The sequence below is a fragment of the Panulirus ornatus genome, chromosome 43 (assembly GCF_036320965.1).
Source record: "Panulirus ornatus isolate Po-2019 chromosome 43, ASM3632096v1, whole genome shotgun sequence".
In the NCBI taxonomy this organism is placed as follows: Eukaryota; Metazoa; Arthropoda; class Malacostraca; order Decapoda; family Palinuridae; genus Panulirus; species Panulirus ornatus.
In genome coordinates, this window is record NC_092266.1 from 33,446,351 (window position 1) to 33,468,842 (window position 22,492).

General features: G+C 48.4%; 1 pseudogene; it reads left to right on the forward strand.

Annotated features, from left to right (window-relative positions):
• Positions 1-1,396: 1,396 nt before the first annotated feature.
• The window catches only part of LOC139762546 (uncharacterized), a 56,649-nt pseudogene continuing 35,553 nt past the window's right edge, over positions 1,397-22,492 (forward strand).

The window sequence follows — 22,492 nt, forward strand, 5'->3', positions numbered from 1 at the left end:
GCATCGTTAGTGCCCCTCCTTTTCTCTGTTGTGGGGTAATTATGGGGGAGGTTATCCTCGTTGAGTTCTTTGACGAGCCAACTACTCGTTAGGGTCCGGCTTGGGGCAATTAGTTGGCTTTTCTTGCCGCACATAGGGGCACTCTTCCCCCACACAACACTAAATAAGGTATTCACTGCGGGGCGCCGGGGGGAGGGGGGAATGCGTGTCCCCCCTCCCCCATTCGTGTTCCACAGCATCTCCTGTCCCTGGGTCTGTGTCTGGGGCATAGCAAGAGAGAGAGAGAGAGAGAGAGAGAGAGAGAGAGAGAGAGAGAGAGAGAGAGAGAGAGAGAGAGAGAGAATATAGAGAAAGGTATAGGAAGTAAGAGAGACAAGAAACAGAGGGATGGGAGAGTGAGGAAAAATGAAAGCTACAGACAGAGAGACCAGATAGACAGACAGACAGACGTGTGTCGAGCCAGAGGCCTGATGTGGTACTCCCCCCTCCCCCCCCTCCCGTCAACAAAGGGTGGCTGTGTGTTGGGTGTCAGTGGGAGGGAGTAAGCCAGGGTGAACAGGGAGGAAGGGGTCGCCAGGAAGGGTGCATAGGGGAGGGAGAAGAGGAAGTTCAATTGTTCTACCCTGATGACATGTTAGTGTAGCAGGCATGGCTCCGGATCTCTCTCTCTCTCTCTCTCTCTCTCTCTCTCTCTCTCTCTCTCTCTCTCTCTCTCTCTCTCTCTCTCTCTCTCTCTCTCTCTCTCTCTCTCTCTCTCTCCATAATTCCAGGTAGTATTGCAGGCACCAACAGTTCTATCATCCTTTAAATTCTAACCAAAGTAACAGCCAACCTAATCGAGGTTAGGTCAGGCGGGGTCTGCAGTTATGTTAAATTCATTATAGTTAAAATTCTCAAACTATTACACTCGTTCATCACTGGGTAAATAGAGATCGTGTAAAGTCATATCTACAACAGATCTTATGATAAGGTTAGGTTAGGTTAGGTTAGGTTAGTTATTATGTATAGTACTTTGTACCATGATAATCCCCGCCCCAGCTTACCTACAAGTTAGGTAAGGTAAGAAGTAAACACATCACAGGAGACATGTTTAGGGAGGTGCTGACTGTGTTCAGATGGATCACACGTCATCATGTGCTCAGTTAGGCTCAACAATATTTGATTCATTTGTGTTCGTTCAAGTAATATATTCTCATAATGTTGGTATGAAACTTGTGCTAAATGTTTGCGAAATCTAAAACGCATTTTGTCTAAGATTTATAAGACGTTTACGTGACTGTAAAATGAAATATGCATGATATTAGACTTGTATATACGAGTTGGTAATGCGACAGTCGACAATTTGCTGCTTAAGTACGATCTTTCCTGGGCGTTTGTTGTTGTTGGTACGATAACCTGATGTGCAGGAGGAGGGAGAAGTGTCCGGGACGGTGTGACGACATTCGCTGTGACTCTAATTTCCCTTGTGTACAGTTACCTGGCCGTCATGACTGTTTGCTGACCTGATTCGTCTTCTGGTAAGTGTTCACAGTCGACTCATTTCCACTGGTAGGTCAACTAATCTTAATTTAGGTTTGGGGAATTATGGCCACACTCACCGCAAGACAAAATTATGCACCGTTCTGAACCGGGCGAATCCGTGAGGCACACACGGCTAATTTGTCGGTTATCTAAATTCAGTTTTACCGTCAGATTTTGTTATGTGTCCGGGATCACAAGATACTGACGCTGGAGGGAATGATACAGTCGCTGATGTGTGAGAGTACAGCTTTAAAAGGTTTGGCTGTCTCAAAACCAGTGGTTCGCTTCTCACTCGCTGAACCTACGGAAGAATTATATTCCTGATTTGAGACCACGTCAGCTGGACGACCCAGTCATGTCTGCTAACACAGAGAGATCCCCTGTCTCACCTTTCATCAACCATCGTTCACCGTAATCGCCTCTTCATATAATTGTTTAGCTTCCGTTATTTCTGACCAGTAGACCATCCACAAACCCTCAAAGTCCGACCCGCAATTATCTCGAAAATTGTTTCCAAACGACCACGGCGGTACAGCAGGTGCACAAGTGGTATGTTGTGTCGTGTGTTACTGTGGTCACTATGGACGTGTGTATTGTTCTGTGGTCACTATGTACGTGTGTATTGTTCTGTGGTCACTATGGACGTGTGTATTGTTCTGTGGTCACTATGGACGTGTGTATTGTTCTGTGGTCACTATGGACGTGTGTATTGTTCTGTGGTCACTATGGACGTGTGTATTGTTCTGTGGTCACTATGGACGTGTGTATTGTTCTGTGGTCACTATGGACGTGTGTATTGTTCTGTGGTCACTATGTTGTTATGGTGATGATGTGTAAGGTTTGCAGTAGATATGAACACCTGGGTTGTGTCTACGTCATCCGTCCTCACATACCATTTAATCACTCACAAACCATTGGTATGGCGGGATGTTACCTTGCACTCTCTGGCAATAAGATTGTCACAACATTTACATACTAACTGTGGCAGACGACCACTTTACTCCCTCACAGTCACTCATGAAACGACAGAGAAAATACACGTTAACTGGATTTAATTTGTGTCCACAATGTGTAGGATGTTGGCACGGAATGTGGTGCACGAGACACCCGCGTGTCGTGCGTGGTGCACGAGACACCCGCGTGTCGTGCGTGGTGCACGGGACACCCACGTGTCGTGCGTGGTGCACGAGACACCCGCGTGTCGTGCGTGGTGCACGGGACACCCGCGTGTCGTGCGTGGTGCACGAGACACCCGCGTGTCGTGCGTGGTGCACGAGACACCCGCGTGTCGTGCGTGGTGCACGAGACACCCGCGTGTCGTGCGTGGTGCACGGGACACCCGCGTGTCGTGCGTGGTGCACGGGACACCCGCGTGTCGTGCGTGGTGCACGGGACACCCGCGTCTCGTGCGTGGTGCACGGGACACCCGCGTCTCGTGCGTTAATATTGTACGTCGGTTCGTAGCGTCATTGATCTCGCTGCTTAACATGCCAGGTTGTCCTGGACTTTATATATCAATAGTCGCTATTTCTGTCCCTAATTTACCTCAATTATCTACCTTCTTTGAGGGTCATTAAAGGTAATTAGTTGTTATTATCCTTCAGTATCAATACCTGACCGGATATCACTGTTGTCATATGATGAGGATAACAGTATGTCTGCTATAGTGAAGGCGAGCTATGCTGGTGTGTACAGACACGTGTTGAGCAATGAGGTTAACCTTCTGTCTTGAGGATGACCTCAGACAGGTCCCTCAGCACCGCACCGCGGTCAACGGTACTGTCAACACAGCCGGATATCCTCGCTAACACACGGATTAACGTCAGCTATGGTCTATGACGTCATGCGCAGCGGAGAGACCTTCCGTCAGTGACGTCACGCATCAGGCGGGGCCTTTTGATGACGCAGTGGAAGTAGGCGGAGCCTACTAGTGACGTTTATGACTTTGGGTGGAGCCTATACTGTGACGTAAGCAGCCATTAGAGATGTTTCTCCGGGTATTGTGGGAGGAAGCATCTTACACACACACACACACACACACACACACACACACACACACGGATGCTGTCTGATCATGAGAGATGCTGTCATGATGGAGGGATCTGCTTGGTCTTCACCGATGATGTCGACCTTGACAGCACCTCTGTACTACCTGGCTCTCCAGGACCACAGCCGCCCACGGTAGCCTCCCTCCCCGGCCACACACTCGCTTGCCTCCGGTCCTCCAGCCAGGCTGTTTAGGCCACCGGTGTTCTCGATGTTGGTCTGGACGATGAACTAAGCTGGAGGGAACACGTCATTACCACCAGCGCATTGATCACCACACAGACCGGGATGCTGGAGGAGGTTCTGAAGACGGAATGTAAGATCATCTGTGATCCTCTTCATGGGCAGTGGCTGTTGAGTGCTCCTCCTCATCTCCCGTTTGTGTCATCGTGTGCTGCAGGGAGCGCACCGTGTGACCCACCCGCCTTGTAGTGTCGGGCTCACTGGTGTGTCGACCCTCCCACACGGTGAGGGTCGACCTGATCCTGTCTCCCCTACGTACAGGAAGGAGACAGTGATATAACCTGGCTTCTGATGCTGCTGTTGGTGGATGCCTGGCGTGCCTCACACACCATCCCTGGGTTCGACACCCTCTCCCACCCAGGCTGGGCTTATTAGCTCCAGGCGGACCCTGGGAAGTACATTTTCTTCTGATCCTTTTTCGTCTAGTGGAAGGGTTCTGCTGCAGTAGCAGACGGAGAGGGAGAGTGTTCCTGGGGCGCCTGGCGGACGTGTGACGTCGTCATGTGGGCGTGAGGTTTCCACTCTCCCAGTTCTCCAACTTCGACTGAACTTGTCTCATCGTGGTCAGACCTGACGTGGGGTGGATGGGCAGGTGGTGCGTGATGATGGCCAGCACTTACTCAAGGAGTGTGGTCCTCGCCCTGTCCTGCCTCGCCCTGTCCTGCCTCGTCCTGCCCTGTCCTGCCTCTCCCTGACTTGCCTCGCCCTGCCCTGCCTTGCCTCGCCCTGCTCACCACCCGCCTCACAAACGCCTCACCGTCGACGGTAAACACAGGTTACGTCCTCCGCCTCTGTCTTGGCCTGTCGAGTGTCAGACAAGGAGCAGGAAATAATTTGAGACTTAAAGAATGGAGAGGAGAGACCAGCGGCTGCCTGACACCCGCGCTGGACTGTCCCTCCTGAGGCAAGGTGAAGGTGGGGCTGACCTCACTAGCAACGGGGGACATGATGTCAGTCATCCTCTGCCTCAGTCAACGGTCAAGATGTTTCTCGTGACATCAGAGGAGTGGATGACGTCAGACTCGTCTCTGGACGTCACTACTCTGGGCTCCGCCCCGACTCCATCCCCCGCCTGGTGGGGGCTCTCGTGGTCAGTGTGAGTGATCATCTGATGTGCCACTCGACCCACGCACGTCACCCTGAGGGTTCTGGACGCGGCTGGCTGGACCTTCAAGTCCTCCCGTCCACCCCCGGGGGGAGGGCCTCCTGTCCACCCCCGGGGGGAGGGCCTCCCGTCCACCCCCGGGGGGAGGGCCTCCTGTCCACCCCCGGGGGGAGGGCCTCCCGTCCACCCCCGGGGGGAGGGCCTCCTGTCCACCCCCGGGGGGAGGGCCTCCCGTCCACCCCCGGGGGGAGGGCCTCCCGTCCACACTGCGAGTTACCAAAACATTAGCCACGAGTTACCATGATAACCACATCATGACCTCTCTCTGGTGGCTTGGCTGACCCATGACCTCTCCCTGGTGACCTGGCCAGGTTGGGATAATAGGTATAGAAACAATTATTTGGATAAGCGAAGAGGGAAATAGCATTCAATACCAGTTTCCAATTTATAATGGGTTTATATAATTCAATTGTAAGATGTAAATGGTGTGAGGGAGTGTCAGTTTACTGGTTCATTGTGAGCATAGGAAATTATAACATGAATCGCAAACCGGAAGCTGACACAGCGGGATTACATGATATTATGGCTCACTGATGAATGAGAGAGAGAGAGAGAGAGAGAGAGAGAGAGAGAGAGAGAGAGAGAGAGAGAGAGAGAGAGAGAGAGAGAGAGACTTACGGGCATAGAAACATGAGATCATCCAGTTTTTAGACATGACCAGACAGACAGAGTCAGGGGTGCAGGTGGGAGGCTCCTGTACCTAAGTGTCTCCTAAGTGGTTTACGAGGGAACAACACAACAACACAGAACGGTAATTCTTTAGCCAATTACATGTGGAATGTTGTGTTGTGATCACTGACTCTAATTGCCCTGATTGGTCTCTGTTTGTGATGTACGTACGTACGTACGCATGTTATGTTTGTATAGTTGTCCATGAGAACTCCCCGTACTGTGCGAATGGGTGATTGGAAATGGGTAATTACAGGCATAGAGATGGGGACCCACGAGCGTAGAACTCCCTCCCCGTACCGTGGAATTGGTTGATCACACACACACACACACACACGACTAGCTGCCTGGGGAACGTATACACAATACAGGAGGAGAATACCGTCACAGGTAGGTGCGAGTGGCAGGTCTTGTTCCTGGTCCGGACGTAGGCTAGGAGAGCTAGGACGGGACTAGGAGAGCTGGGACGGGGCTGGGAGTAGAGTGGCAGCAGGGAGGGAGGCCAGGGAGAAGGATGGAGATAAGAAGGGTGGTCAGGGAGAGGGCTGGGGTGTGGGGAGAAGCTAGGGAGAAAGTTAAGTTTAAGGAGTAGCTAGAGACAGGGCTAGGTGCTGGGAGAGAGGCAGGGCTAGGAGCTGGGAGAGAGGCAGGACTGGGAGCTAGGAGAGAGGCAGGGAGGGAGACTTAAAAAGGGAGCATTGTTAGCTAGCGAGGCGGTCGAAAAGGTCATTAGGGCGTGGGAGTAATCTAGGCGGTTGAGAGGGGTCGTGTGGGCGTAAGTGGTCGTGGGGGGTGTTGGGAGGGGTCGTGTGGGCGTAGCTGGTCGTGGCCTGGTCTTTTGCAGTTACCAGGGGTGACTGGGTGAGTAAGGGAGAGTAAGGGGATAGAACCGTAACACACTGTGACATAGCCTCATAAAGCTGTTGCATATACAAGTGGTTAGCCAATATATGTAGCACTGGTAGAGCCAACATATGTGGCACCGTGATGATATAAATGATATATTGCACAACCTTACGTCCAGTGTAACTCTGAAGTACCATTAAATACAGATCAGTCATGACACAGTTACTGAAGATCCCAGTCATCACCTGAAGATCCAAATGGTGGCACATATGTGTCAGCCATGATGGCACTACTGCAGGGATTTCATCCTTATGTGTGTAGTGTTTACCTCCATGTTGTAAGGCACGTATCATGCTCGCTGGTCAGCGTTCACAACCTCAGACGCTGTCAAGGCCACACAGGGAGGCCAAAGTAAACAATTCAGCAATGTTTGGCTGCCGGGCCGTCCAGCTGGCGTGATCAGCGGTGCACGGAGGTAACTCTGTGTGGGGAGTAACACAGCTGATTGTGTGACCACCTCAGAGGTCACCAGAGGACGCTTTTTAAAAACCTGTGTGAAATTGTGGTGAGAAACTGAGCGGTGACACCTGAGACAAACCCAGGTTGAACTGAAACCCAGCTGAGGTAAGGTTCGGTGGGAGATCTAACAATCCTTTGAGAAGTTGTATTGAAAACTTTTTATGAAGCTTCAAAATAAACAAAGAATGTTTGACTTTACAAATTAAAGACTGACACAAAACTGTAAATCACAAGCCTCCCCAGAGTTGTAAATCACAAGCCTCCCCAGACCTGTAAATCACAAGCCTCCCCAGACCTGTAAATCACAAGCCTCCCCAGAGTTGTAAATCACAAGCCTCCCCAGAGTTGTAAATCACAAGCCTCCCCAGAGTTGTAAATCACAAGCCTCCCCAGACCTGTAAATCACAAGCCTCCCCAGACCTGTAAATCACAAGCCTCCCCAGAGTTGTAAATCACAAGCCTCCCCAGACCTGTAAATCACAAGCCTCCCCAGACCTGTAAATCACAAGCCTCCCCAGACCTGTAAATCACAAGCCTCCCCAGACCTGTAAATCACAAGCCTCCCCAGAGTTGTAAATCACAAGCCTCCCCAGAGTTGTAAATCACAAGCCTCCCCAGAGTTGTAAATCACAAGCCTCCCCAGACCTGTAAATCACAAGCCTCCCCAGAGTTGTAAATCACAAGCCTCCCCAGACCTGTAAATCACAAGCCTCCCCAGACCTGTAAATCACAAGCCTCCCCAGAGTTGTAAATCACAAGCCTCCCCAGACCTGTAAATCACAACCCTCCCCAGACCTGTAAATCACAAGCCTCCCCAGAGTTGTAAATCACAAGCCTCCCCAGACCTGTAAATCACAAGCCTCCCCAGACCTGTAAATCACAAGCCTCCCCAGACCTGTAAATCACAAGCCTCCCCAGAGTTGTAAATCACAAGCCTCCCCAGACCTGTAAATCACAACCCTCCCCAGACCTGTAAATCACAAGCCTCCCCAGAGTTGTAAATCACAAGCCTCCCCAGACCTGTAAATCACAAGCCTCCCCAGAGTTGTAAAAGCCATGCTCGACTTCATTTAAGAATAGTTTCAGAGAATGTCACATTGTCTGAGAACACTTCCTCCATTAAAACTCTCACACTACTGAAGAACCATTTAGAATCCAATAAAAATCCTTAACTATCTACCCCTTAAAAACGATTCAGAGCATCTTAAAAATACTTAAAAGACCTTAAAGTTAAGGTTGGGGAGGTGGCCTCCATCTGTGAGGCAGGCCCAGGGGAGCCTGGTGTGGAGCCAGGGACGCCACTCTACCTAACCTTCAATGTCTGTATTTCTGATTCAGGACTGAGGGGGATTTATGGCCTAGTGGGATTTATACTGCACCATAGAGGGATTTTGTCCATGAAGCCGAGCATAGTTATTGTCGTCATAACCAGTCGTGGAACTATCCCGGATGGGATTTATCGTGTGTTGGGATTTGTCTCATACCACAAAGGGATTTTCGTAGTCTTGTTTGTAATGCTAGGCAACTACTGATGGGATTAACGTGGGTGTGGCGCTTACTTAAGTGTTGTATGCCTTTGACGGGATTACTAAAGATAGGATTTAATACATAGGCATTAAATCTACCGCAGTTGGAGATTAATCCAGATTTTATGCCCACAGTTCTGCCCATGACGACAAAGATTTTCATTATGTAAATCTTCTATTGATGATGACACCATATATATCGCTCATTGATGATGACACCATATATATCGCTCATTGATGATGACACTATATATATCGCTCATTGATGATGACACCATATATATCGCTCATTGATGATGACACCATATATATCGCTCATTGATGATGACACCATATATATCGCTCATTGATGATGACACCATATATATCGCTCATTGATGATGACACCATATATATCGCTCATTGATGATGACACTATATATCGCTCATTGATGATGACACCATATATATCGCTCATTGATGATGACACCATATATATCGCTCATTGATGATGACACTATATATATCGCTCATTGATGATGACACTATATATCGCTCATTGATGATGACACCATATATATCGCTCATTGATGATGACACCATATATATCGCTCATTGATGATGACACTATATATCGCTCATTGATGATGACACTATATATATCGCTCATTGATGATGACACTATATATATCGCTCATTGATGATGACACTATATATCGCTCATTGATGATGACACTATATATCGCTCATTGATGATGACACCATATATATCGCTCATTGATAATGACACTATATATCGCTCATTGATGATGACACCATATATATCGCTCATTGATGATGACACCATATATATCGCTCATTGATGATGACACTATATATATCGCTCATTGATGATGACACCATATATATCGCTCATTGATGATGACACTATATATATCGCTCATTGATGATGACACCATATATATCGCTCATTGATGATGACACTATATATATCGCTCATTGATGATGACACTATATATATCGCTCATTGATGATGACACTATATATATCGCTCATTGATGATGACACTATATATATCGCTCATTGATGATGACACTATATATATCGCTCATTGATGATGACACTATATATATCGCTCATTGATGATGACACCATATATATCGCTCATTGATGATGACACTATATATATCGCTCATTGATGATGACACTATATATATCGCTCATTGATGATGACACTATATATATCGCTCATTGATGATGACACTATATATATCGCTCATTGATGATGACACTATATATATCGCTCATTGATGATGACACTATATATATCGCTCATTGATGATGACACTATATATATCGCTCATTGATGATGACACTATATATATCGCTCATTGATGATGACACTATATATATCGCTCATTGATGATGACACTATATATATCGCTCATTGATGATGACACTATATATCGCTCATTGATGATGACACTATATATATCGCTCATTGATGATGACACCATATATATCGCTCATTGATGATGACACTATATATATATATTGCTCATTGATGATGACACTATATATATCGCTCATTGATGATGACACTATATATATCGCTCATTGATGATGACACCATATATATCGCTCATTGATGATGACACTATATATATATATCGCTCATTGATGATGACACTATATATATATATCGCTCATTGATGATGACACTATACATATCTCTCATCTGGATTGCACTAAAAAGTTTCGGGTTTCTTTTTATCTGACGGTACCTTGTAATCTCTTTAAACACATAGGATTAACCACGGATTTAACACTTCTTTCTTGGATTACGAGTAGGATTTATCGTCCATGCATGCCTCTTGTCATCACAGGGAGATTATCCAAGATTATCAAAGTGGCTCCGGAATAAATTTCTTGTTTTTTTACTGTAGGCAGATTACAAGGTGACTAACAGTCCTTGTCTTCAGTATTTATATATTTCGATTATGATAAGTTGTTGCTGGCGACAGAGCCTCACAATACCGTACAGAAATACGGAAACAATCTCATGTTCGACGTGAGTGACGTGACGTAGACCAATCATCAATCACTGTGGTGACGTTATCTGGCATGACGTCACTCACTGGTCCACGGTGTTATCAGTCATTGGCCGGTGATGACGATAGTGACATGTGACGTCAAGGCAATGACGCACCTGAGTGGTTGTTGAGGCCGGAAGACTGGCGGATATTGCCGGGGTTATTGGTGGGCCAACACTGCTGGCTGGCGGGGGCGAACCTGACATTATTTTGTCGTGTTTTTCTTCTTTCTCGATCTATTAAGTCTCTCTCTCTCTCTCTCTCTCTCTCTCTCTCTCTCTCTCTCTCTCGTGATGGCTCTGGTGGGAATCATTCCTCTGTTATATAAATAGCATCGCCACCAATGGCGCCCCATCTAGGAAGCAGATCAAAGCTGCCTCACTGCCAGGGCCCTAGTGATCACACACCAGGCCTGGGCCCACTGTCAGGGGCCCTAGTGATCACACACCAGGCCTGGGCCCACTGTCAGGGGCCCTAGTGATCACACACCAGGCCTGGGCCCACTGTCAGGGGCCCCAGTGATCACACACCAGGCCTGGGCCCACTGTCAGGTGCCCCAGTGGTCACACACCAGGCCTGGGCCCACTGTCAGGTGCCCCAGTGGTCACACACCAGGCCTGGGCCCACTGTCAGGGGCCCCAATGATCCCTCACGTAGCGAGGGCCCACTGATACAGAAAGCTCCAACAAGGAAATTGTGTTGAACTGGTCACTATGTCAGGATGCATGCGACGTTGTTGTTGGTGTTGTATGTGTGTGTGTGTGTGTATGTGTGTATGTGCTTTGATTTTCTCCAGGAATATTTCAGACATTTCTTGGCATGTGTGGTGTGGTGGAGAAGTGAATGTCTCTATATATCTGGCTGAAGATATACATGTAGATAGATATATAGACAGGTGGATGAATGATTCTGTGTGTTATGTGTAAACCTGAGACAGACACCCACATATGGACGGATGAAGGGAGACATGTGAGCATCACGTCCTCAGTGGCACCCTATGTAACATTCCAGGGAGCAGCCATTGATAGCAACTCTCCCTGAGAATATAGAGGCGCTGTCTATATTCAGTGGCGGGTTAGGTTCAGGCTATAACTGATATAGATGACGGTATCAAGGAACACCAAGCTGTCGCCATCAGCACAGACAGCCAGACAGACAGACGTACAGACGTACACACATCGTCCTCATACACCCACACACATCCTCCTGCCTTGTGTCTGTATGTATGTCTGCCTGTATGTTTCGATGTCTGTCTGTTTGTCTGAAGAGATGCATGTATACAAGGCGAGGACTTATCTATGTGCACATGGAACCATATATGTATACATGGTGGGGCCCCATACTTGTATACATCATAGGGATCCATATGTATAGGCATGATACCAACTTACACATGTATGTATGAATGATACCAACCCAGACATGTATGTGCACATGGTAGAACACTACACATGACCACATGGTTGCCAACATACTTGTGTTGACCTCCGTGGTGTTGTGCTTACCGAGCCTGACCAGGACCCATTCACGGGTCGCCCAGGGTCGAGCGCATAGGTTCCAATCCTGGTTGCGGCAATCGGTGCACAGTCAACTCAGCTGTTCATCCAACCTAAGGCGTCAGTCGATTAAATGGGTACATGGCTTAGACCAGACAACCACCAACCATTCAGCCCCTGAACCCCAGCAACCACCCATTTAATCCCCCTGAACTCCAACAATCTGTGATAGAAAATGGGAAAGGCTGTCATAGAAAATGAGGTATGGTTGACAGAAAATAGGAAGTCATTGAGAGAAGAGTGGCGTGGGTGCAGAAGGAAAGTGAAGGAAAACTGTTGCAAATTTTGGAGTGACGAGACGGTCGGTAGTCCGGTCTATTTGGGCCAGTGATCGCTTTAATCCACGTAATTAATATGAGGGAGTCTCTCATGAGGCGCGCCTCTCATGCTCGCCTCCCTCCACTCTCTCCCTGGCAGAGGGAGTGCGGGAGGAACTCTCCCTGACGTGCACGGCTTACACCCCGATCGTACCACAAGAGGTAAGGCTAGCGCGTAGCGTTCACCACTGGAAAATCTAGAGTTACGAAGAACGAGTGGTGTGAGTTACGCGTTGTCAGGTGTCGTGTGTTTGAGGAAGAGATTGTATGTATGTGGAGTGGAAGTCAACAGCCCATGTGTGGGTGAGGCAGAGGGAAAAGAGTCTGCCTGGTCCAAAGAAGTAACACTGGACAGCCACTGAAGCGCTGGCTTACACAGTCTACCAGAGAGAGAGAGAGAGAGAGAGAGAGAGAGAGAGAGAGAGAGAGAGCGTGGATGTGCGGTTCTGGCTTCATAGACGTCTCACTGTGAGTAACACGCATCATATAATATAATCGTGTGAGAAAGAGATTGCGTTGGGTTTAATGATGGGGAATTAATTATGTGGCAAGTGATAACTTAGAGGGCGTGGGCCGGGCGTGGATGTAGAAGACGTCAGCCGGGCGTGGGTGTGGAGGGCGTGGGCCGGACGTGGGTGTGGAGGGCGTGGGCCGGGCGTGGGTGATGTAGGCGCTTCAAGTGATGCCTGTTAAGTGTAAACAAAGACCCATTCGGGAGGTGGCCTGGGCTGGGGCGTCGGGGTCAGGCCAGCCAATCTCAACACAGGTCACAGGCAAAGCTAATTACCATTGGTTCAGCAGTCACCGCGTCTTCCGTATCCTGTTCTTGTCCTTAGTCTTGTTCGTCTGTATTATCTCATAACGTTCTGCTTTGTTCTGCTCTGTTCTTGTGTTCTTTCTTCGTCAGTTTCTGGCTAGTCGTAACTCATTGTTTACATCAATCGAGCAATCATTCTTAATTTGTGCGTCGTATTATCAGCATATCTTAATTATCTTTATAATTACCTTTAGTTTTTCTTCTCTTTTTTCCGATTCTGTGTAAACACTGAATCTCTGTCACTTTCCCTCACCACCACCCTAAACATTGCCCACTTTCCCCATGCTGTAAACATCGCCCACACTCCACTGTCTCCCTAAGCGCTGCCCACACCCCCCTACATTTTACTGTTGCCCCTACATCCTCCATGATCCACTGCCTCCATTTCCTCATCCATAATTATCACTCATATCTACCCCCTCCCACAACACTGCCCACGCACGTCCCCCTCCCACAACACTGCCCACGCACGTCCCCCCTCCCACAACACTGCTCACGCACGTCCCCCCTCCCACAACACTGCCCACGCACGTCCCCCCTCCCACAACACTGCCCACGCACGTCCCCCTCCCACAACACTGCCCACGCACGTCCCCCCTCCCACAACACTGCCCACGCACGTCCCCCTCCCACAACACTGCCCACGCACGTCCCCCTCCCACAACACTGCCCACGCACGTCCCCCTCCCACAACACTACCCACGCACGTCCCCCCTCCCACAACACTGCCCACGCACGTCCCCCCTCCCACAACGCTGCCCACGCACGTCCCCCTCCCACAACACTGCCCACGCACGTCCCCCTCCCACAACACTGGCCACGTACGTCCCCCCTCCCACAACACTGGCCAGTTTCGACTGTTCGCCTTTGTACGGGTCGTCCTTCCACCCCTAACAATTCCTCCTCAGTTTCAGGCTCGTAAAGCCTTGATTCTGTCGTATTATCTGAGACTTTCGCTTCTCCAGCTTCATCAGGATTGAACCTTCTTCCGTGGTTCCCTAGACATGGGCATGAGGGGGCCACACCATCCCATCCCTCACCCACAAAACACTATCGTCCACCTGAATCTTTATGTATGGTCGAGATTCATTTAGACTGACTGTATCCCATAAAAGGACAGAATGGTTGTTAGGGGCATCAAAAACCTCTTGATCGCTCCCTGATCTCCTCTCTGATCCCCTGGCCTCGCGTCCTCGTCCTCGGCCTTGTATCAGATCTTCTCTCAACCATTTAGTCAGGAATGTCTACCTCGGTGTTGGCTGGTGCGTCCGGCACCATGCTGGTGGTGGGCACGGGAGAACAGCACTCAGGACTGTATGGTTACCTTCTCCAACAGACGAATTAATTATCTTGTTTTCAAAAACAGATGGTGCTCTGGGGCGGAAAATTCGAGTGAATTAACTAGATGACCTTATACGAATTAGATACGAGTTATCAGTTGTTCGAGAGGCATAGTAAATCATGGAGGATAAGTTTATTTTGATATTTACGGCCTTACATAACTTATAGCAATGGAAGACATACAACCTTCTCTGTAGTCCCACGCGTGTGTTGGTCTTGTGTTGGTCTGGGTATGTTGAGCTATGAGGAGGACTTTTATGTAAAAACCAAGAGAGAGAGAGAGAGAGAGAGAGAGAGAGAGAGAGAGAGAGAGAGAGAATTCTAGATTCCTTGCTGTAAAACAGATTATAGAGGATTGGATGGTGGAGGTAAAGTCTTGGGGGCAGAATTGAATCGTATCCGGGACGTGTTCACTGGAGTCGTGAACCAACATCCGAAGCATCGTGAACCTCAGGAGTCATCCAGTTCCCAGGCTTTCGTTAACGGTCAAATTAAGTAATCTTTAGCGGCTAACTTGACTCATTAGTAGCTGACCTGACACGTCATTAACTTGTCTGTCATCCCTTGGATTCTCATCAGCTGACGTCATCACTGTAGGAACCATCTGCTCACCTCACTCAACCTGACCAAACGAACCGTCTGCCTCGGACGGGTTCGACCCCAGAATGTACTCATCCAAACTCACATCGTCTTGAAAATTATGGTAAAATGTGAATTAATGACGCATGCCAATTAGTATTTTACTGCCTCTCGACGTTTTACCCGTGAAATTAGACTTTTTAATTACCTCGGTCCCGGCTCTCCTTAAATAGACTAATTACCCTCAGGTGAAAAGCAGGAGCTCTTGTTAGCCCTCCTGAGTTCTTCAGCCACCAGACTAAAGCTAATCACTTCCTAAACAACCCAATAGTTGCCAACAGTACCACTCATCATTGATGATCGAGTACACATCATCAATGATGATATTGATGTTTCTCTGAGTAATAACCTGATCAAGATCCCTTGACCACAACTCCACATCCACAACCTCAACTGCAGACATACAACTGTCATGATTGTTCAGCGGCTCGTCTTATGTCACCCAGCCTCGTGTCACGCCTTGCTGGTCATCTGTCTGTTTCTCTCTCACTTTACTGTCTGTTACACATACACCAGACGATCCATCTGTCCCACATACACCAGACGATCCATCTGTCCCACATACACCAGACGATCCATCTGTCTCACTGTTTCTGTGTTGTAAGATTTCTTGGTCATAATTCAGCTGAATACATATCTGTATGACTCTCTCTCTCTCTCTCTCTCTCTCTCTCTCTCTCTCTCTCTCTCTCTCTCTCTCTCTCCAATATATATATATATATATATATATATATATATATATATATATATATATATATATATATATATATATATGTATATCTTTACTCCCGTGTTTTACACACACACACACACACACACACACACACACACACACACACACACACACACACACATAAGTTTATACGAAGTATCCATGTATTGACCAACGTCGGGGGGAGGATGAACACCTGGGTTGGGTGTAGGCCAACAGCCGCGCCAAGGAATTCGAACCCATGCTGGCCCAGCTACTAGCACATCCTTGGTGATTTACGATCAATAACGAAAACCAGTACACCACGGAGGGGTCCTGTGTGTGTGTGTGTGTGTGTGTGTGTGTGCAGTAACCGCCCACACCATAAGGTTCCTCCTCCCTTGATGTGTCAATTGATTTTCCAGCATTTTTCCCCCACAGTAAACTGCCCTTAACTCAATTTCGATATCTCGACTGATTAAAAGCCCTTTCGGTCCCCGACCCACAGTGTTGCGTTCGTTTCTCATTAACCATCGTTCACCTCCAGCTCTGAATGTGACTCTTGTTTGACCTCCTCCCCTGGACGATCACTTCTGGCACCGGCTGTAGTCATAGGCCAGTATGCAAATCACAGGAAAAGAAAATTACACCTGAGTTATGTGAAGCGAAGTAGATCTTGACCCAGCCAGAGGGAAGGTGTAGATGGTGTTGATGTCGGGTGTGGATGGTGTTGATGTCGGGTGTGGATGGTGGTGATGTCAGGTGTGGATGGTGTTGATGTCAGGTGTGGATTATGGTGATGTCAGGTGTGGATGGTGGTGATGTCAGGTGTGGATGGTGGTGATGTCAGGTGTGGATGGTGGTGATGTCAGGTGTGGATGGTGGTGATGGAGCACATCAGTACAGTGGAGACATTCAGCAGGTTGGTGGAGCACAGGAGGCACCAGGTGGCGGACGTGTGCTGGTGTGGCGTCGCTGGTGAGCAACTTCCTCCCCTTATGTACAAATCGGTCACTACACACACACACACACACACATAACATCGACATCTACCCCTCCTCCTCTCTCACACTCACACGCCCTTATACATACATACATTACATACATACATACATACATACATACATACATACATACATGAACAAGCACACACACACACACACACACACACACATATACACACGCTTACTGTGGGGGAGGGGGAGAGGGTGGAGGAGCACTTGCCCTGCGAGTGACAGATAAGAGACGCAACTGCCCCCATAACGCGATGATGTGTTAAGTTGCCAGTTTGCCACCAAAGGAAGGATCTCCTCTGACTATGGTTGCTTCGCCAGGAGGGACACGCACGAGCAAGGCCCCAGAACAGAAGTGTGGCAACACAGATATTCAGATTTACGATTCTTATTCTGTAAACAATATTACATTTTGAAGTTATTGGTTTACATGTCTAGTTCAGATATAAAACATTTACTGCAAACACTGTCAAGCATTTTGAAACTATCTGTATTCTTCTGTGTATAAGATAAATAATTCTTTGTCATTTCAGGAATATTGTAGTTTGACGATAGATCTCTGTTGAGGAATACATAAGAGTTATACATGTACTCTATATTGAATACATAAGTTATACATGTACTCTATATTGAATACATAAGAGTTATACATATACTCTATACTGAACATTATTATAGTTCTCCTCAGATCACACAACGGCAGTCTTGTTAACATTCACATGTATGCATTCATATGTGTATCTTGATTACCTTGTCTGTATCCAAACTCCTTTTACCTCTAACTATATTATTTCTAAATAAGCTCTATACGAAAATTGTGTGTGTGTGTGTGTGTGTGTGTGTGTGTGTGTGTGTGTGTGTGTGTGTACTCAGATTGTGTATATATTATCTACCAAGTAATTGTTCATCTTTCGCCACAGTTTACCCTCCTATGTGTTCCTAGTGTACGTGTGTGTGAGGTGGTGTGTGATCAGTGAGGCTGGTGTTATCTGCAGTCATCAGTGTCACCTGTTGGTCAGCAGGAGTGGAAACCTCTGACGATGGTACCACGAACAGTCTACAACGACCTTTGACCTCTGCTGATTTGGCTTCTTAGAGGTCACACCTTGACCCCTCTCGTCACAGATGGGTTTAGAATCGAGTTACACAGAGGATCCGAACTTGTTACACAGAGGATCCGAACTTGAAGCGCCACTGAACCCTTCTGTAATATTGTTGTATGAAGCTGTAAACAGGTTTTGGTTCCTGTGACCTCTGTTGACCCCTGCTGATAGGCCTGTTACCCAGAGTCATTGGCTCCTGACCTCCCTCTCTAACGCTTCACACACACGAAAGAATTAGTGATGTTATTTTGAGGCCTAATGTTATATTCTCCTGTGAATTATCATTTATCTAATAAGACTTTAAGTATTCTCATAATGTCTTAACCCCTTGAGCTGTTCTTTTTACTCTCGTTATATGTTTAGTAATTAGTAGTGATCATCTATTATGTTTATTTGATTATCTGTTCAGTCGAAAGTATTTGTTCTACTTTTTATATTCATACAATGTTTATCATATTAGCCATACTGTATGACATCTTTTACATTGCTCACTGTCAACATCTGCTCTTTTCTTTCGAACAGCTGATAATCGTAAACATTCATCAGCTGATCATTATTCACAGGGACCTGCTATCTTTGTGTACATCATCAGCTGATTCTTGTTTACTTCGAACAGCTGGTTTCTGTGTACAATCTTGAGCTGATGTTCAAGCCACGACTCTCTGGTGTTGACCCACTAGATATTTCTGTTGTTTTTAGTAAAGTCATAAGTTTGTGTCTTATCATCATGTTATCATTGTTTATTTGTTTGTTTGTTTGTCATAGTGTGGTGTGACATGTAACGTTGTCATGTCTCTTTGTCTGTCTGCAGGATGCGTCAGGTCCCTGGCATCACCGTGGAGGGCATCGACGAGGGCACGGCGCCCCCCCACCTGGACCCCCCGGCCACCCCCACGCCACTCCACGCCGCCGTGTACGACTGGAACGACGACGACGACGACGACTACGTGTGAGTCGTGCAGGTCGTGCTTGTTGCTGGGGGGAGAGAGAGAGAGAGAGAGAGAGAGAGAGAGAGAGAGAGAGAGAGAGAGAGAGAGAGAGAGGGGCAGTTACTAAGTGACCCACATAGAAATTCATCTGGCGAGATGTGAAGCTTTCATCCACGGGGCAGGTCCTCTCCCAGGCAGGTCCTCTCCCAGGCAGGTCCTCTACCAGGCAGGTCCTCTCCCAGGCAGGTCCTCTCCCAGGCAGGTCCTTTCCCAGGCAGGTCCTTTCCCAGGCAGGTCCGTCGGCCCAGCCGGAGTCCAGCGTAAACGGCACATGGCCACTTGTGATGATGACGCTGGGTTCCCCTCCCCCCCCTCTCTCTGGTAGGTACTAGGTGGTAGGCACCACTGACCAGGCAGGTATATTACCTGTATTATCCGCCTGGGTATCGGGATAGTTAGTGACGGCGGCGCAGTGAACCAACACTTCAGTGGCTGTCAAGTGTCACTCTTTTGAACCAGGTAGCTGTGTTTTCTTCCTGCCTCACCCACCCACACATGGGCTGCTGGGTTTTACCCACCAAGATACAATGTCCTCACATCACACGAGGCCCATGACAACACGTGACTCACACGGGTCGTTACCCGTATTAACTCTAGGTTTTCCTGTGGTGAGCGCTACGCGTTAGTCCGCCTAAAGCCTTTGTCCCCTCCCTAGTGGACTGCCCATGAGGAACTTAGCCACGGGGACCGTCCACAGGGGGTCGGCACCCCCCCCCCCCACCCCAACCATCCTACGAGGTCCCTACCAGGGTGGTTGGGTCGTCCCCATGGCCTCGCCTGCCCCACCTGGCCACATCATGGCCACACTGGACGAAATAACCCAATTTGGCCACACTGGACCGACGGTCTTACTCCTGGGTCACCATATGGCCCCAGCCTCCTGGTCCAGTGTCAGGTGGCTTGGGTGTACCAGCTGTGCCACTGGCTAATGCTGCCTGGCTGACTCCGCTTACTGACGCTGGGCTGGCTTGATGGCTGACGTCCACTCCCCCTGTGTCAGCTGGGTGCGACTGACGTGTCAGGTGGTTGATGAGATGGGCGGCTCTTGTGAGGGTTTCTTACGCCACTGACAAGATGGCTGATGCCCTCGATGGTTGCTGACGATGTTGAGGAGAACGCTGACACTCCTGAGGGCTCCTGGTATTGCTGAGGTGATATTCAACACTGTTCAGGAGGTGGCTGACATCAGCGACGGCTCCTGACGATGCTCACGTTTCACTGTAGAGAAGGCTGACGCCGCTGACTGTCACTGGTGAGATGACTGACGCTGCTGACTGGTGAGAGGCCTGGCATGTGTCGTGTCAGCTACATTAAGGCTGTCTGTCCTGACGCGGGGCAGGCAAGGAGAGGTAATTGGATCATCGCTGTTAATAATGGGTGATATGTGCAACTAGTTGGCTGCCCTCGACCACACTGAGTACGGCTGACATCCGCTGCTGACATCCTTCATGAGCTGACACCCTGCTGACTTCCTGTGCTGACTTCTGCCAGTCATGTGCTGACACCCGGCTGACACCCTGGCTACGACAGAAAAGATAATGGTTGTCCAGCACTGGGTAGTTAACTCTGAATTGCCTCGTTAAAGAAGGTTAACCATTGTTCAGGACGACAGGTTGGAGTTTCGCTTAAGAAAACGACAGTGCGAGTATTGGGGACGATGGTCTCATTATTGGTACGACCCTCAAATACGACGACCAGGTAAAGGTCACACCATTATACCTGCCGGTCGTACCGTCGTGGTAAAGAGTCGTAAGGTCGTGGTAAAGGGTCGTACCGTTATGCTTAGAGGTCATATTGTCGTGCTCACTGGTCTTACCTTCATGCGCAGGGGTCGTGCCGTCGTGCTTAAAGGCCGTAGCGTCGTGTTCAAGGGTCGTAGTGGCGGGATGAAAGGTCGTGCCCTCATATTCCAGGTGCAACAATGTTTACATCATGGTGTTGTGACAACCAGACGTTAGACAAACCTTCAGAACTGTCTCCACCCGTGTGGCAGACACAAGATTGAGACCTCATACCGAGCTAACTAGAGGGACGCGAAATGATAACTAATGTTGAATATTTACGGAAGAGTTAGTTTGCTGGGAGGAGAAGTGGAAGAGTTAGGTTGCTGGGAGGGGAAGTGGCAGAAAAGGCGATAGTAAATGAGTCAAAGGTATGGAGGGTCGTGCACAGAGGACAGAGGAGCCTGAGGGGTCGGCGTTAATGGTGTAATTCAATTGTACCTTTGGAAGCGAAGGAGACACGATGCCCAGCAGCTAACAAGATGTCAACATCACCTGGTGTGTGTGTGTGTGTGTGTGTGTGTGTGTGTGTGTGTGTGTGTGTGTAGGTGGGGAGCTACGGGGGACAGTGAGACGCAGGTCAGGAGGTCAGGGGGTGCGACAAGTGGGGAGGACGTCGGGGGTGCGACAAGAAGGGAGGACGAAGAAGGAATCTAGAGTTCAGATGGAGAGGGTCTTGTGGGTTAGTCACTTGATGCCGACTGAGGAAGAAGGAAGGGAGAAGGGCTTACTGAGGAAGATGGGAAAGTGAGGGTTGAGTGGGAGAGTGAGGGTTGAGTGGGAGAGTGGCTGAGGGAGAGGAAAGAGTAAGAGCGAATCAGGTGCCCGGGCTAGGGTTACCTCACCTTCAACAGAAGACAAACCTCGCTTGCTGATAGATATCTTATATTATCTAGGTTGCTCTCTGTATTACCTTGACCGAGGCATTATCTTGCTGTGTCTAGATTCAGATGATTTGACAGATGGAAATGTGTCTTTGTGGCACACATGAGGTACATCCTCAGGGTGGGGAGAATATCCCCTTATTGGAGATACATGATATCCTCCCCTCCTATGTCTCTCCCCACTTTTCCTCCTCTCCCTCCGTCTCTTATCGCTCCCGCACAGCTCCCTCACCCACCACAATCGCCGCTCTAGACCACCACCAATCCTCCTCCCAGCACCACAGTTGCTCTCCTCATAAATTGTCCTCCTTTTTGTCAATCTCTCTCTCTCTCTCTCTCTCTCTCTCTTTCTCTCTCTCTCTCTCTCTCTCTCTCTCTCTCTCTCTTGGTTCAGAGGGCCTTTGGCGGCCTCCCCGGTAGCAAAGAGCTTATTACTAATCCCGTAAAGTTGTAAAGTGTTCTATAATGAACCTTCCAAGTTATAAAGGTTTCTACACCAAACCTCAAAGATTTCAAAGGATTCTTTTCAATCATGAACTCGATAAGGTTTTGGTATTAAACGCTACAGGTCAGTGTTGGACCAGACCAGTGGTTACAGGTCAGTGTTGGACCAGACCAGTGGTTCCTGGCCCGATCTGTACGAGGCTCGATCGTGTCTGATGCAGACGTCTTTAGAGTGACAAGTTTGAAGGGGATGAGACTTGGATCCCACGTCTTATACATCTGTCACACATTAAACTGTGGAAGTTAAGCT